The sequence below is a fragment of the Gekko japonicus genome, unplaced genomic scaffold, assembly GCF_001447785.1.
Source record: "Gekko japonicus isolate JY-2015 unplaced genomic scaffold, Gekko_japonicus_V1.1 scaffold2838, whole genome shotgun sequence".
Lineage (NCBI taxonomy): Eukaryota > Metazoa > Chordata > Lepidosauria > Squamata > Gekkonidae > Gekko > Gekko japonicus.
The window spans coordinates 36,532-37,408 of NW_015170359.1; positions in this window are offsets into that span (position 1 = coordinate 36,532).

The window sequence follows — 877 nt, forward strand, 5'->3', positions numbered from 1 at the left end:
GAGAACCCTCCACTCCATATGGACTCATCACATCTCCTGGTCTCCTTTCCAGGATTCCCTTCATACTCCCAAGCTGAAGGACCTGAGGGGTTTTTCTTACCCACTCTGATACCTCCCCTGAATTGGGGCCTGTGTGATCTTGCTCCTCCATTTTCACCTCAGAACGATCCCTCAGGAACGGCACTGCAGAACTGAAATTTATATTATCGTTTTCCAGACTGGGCTTCTCCCTGGAGGAATGGGAAAGAGAGAGAAGAGACAGTCAACTGCTGATGGGGTGGCCCCACATTATTTTCTCCCCTTGCGAACAACTCATATACAAAACTGCATCACTTCCATGCCTCTACCGCTTTGTTAAATGTGTAAATTAAAAGGTTTAGGATTTATTTTAATGGTTCCCGACAGAACTTTGCTGCACAAGTTCATATACTTACAAAACTAACAATAATGACATTTTAATATTTCAGCAAAACAGTAACATCAAAAGACCGAAGTCTTCAAACTGCGGAAGCAAGGACGAACTTTCTCGAGCTTGACAGTCCGTTTCGACCTGAGTCTTTATCAAACGTCCTACAAAGAACAACAATTTTAAACAAGGGATAGCAACTCCTAGGAAATTTTTTACAAAAATCATTTTCAATAAAACTACAATATTTTAATACATACAGTTTGTGTTGTTATTTCTTCAAAGCATGAGTTTCCAAAATATGTGCATCAATTCTAAAAGTATAATAATAATGCTAGTTTAATATTATACATCAATAAATATTAAAGAGAGATATACAAAATTTAAAGAGGTAGTACATATAGACTTACCAAAAGTGGCTAATAATAGCTCTAGTATGTAACAGTTCCATCCGGATAATACATCTTAGCC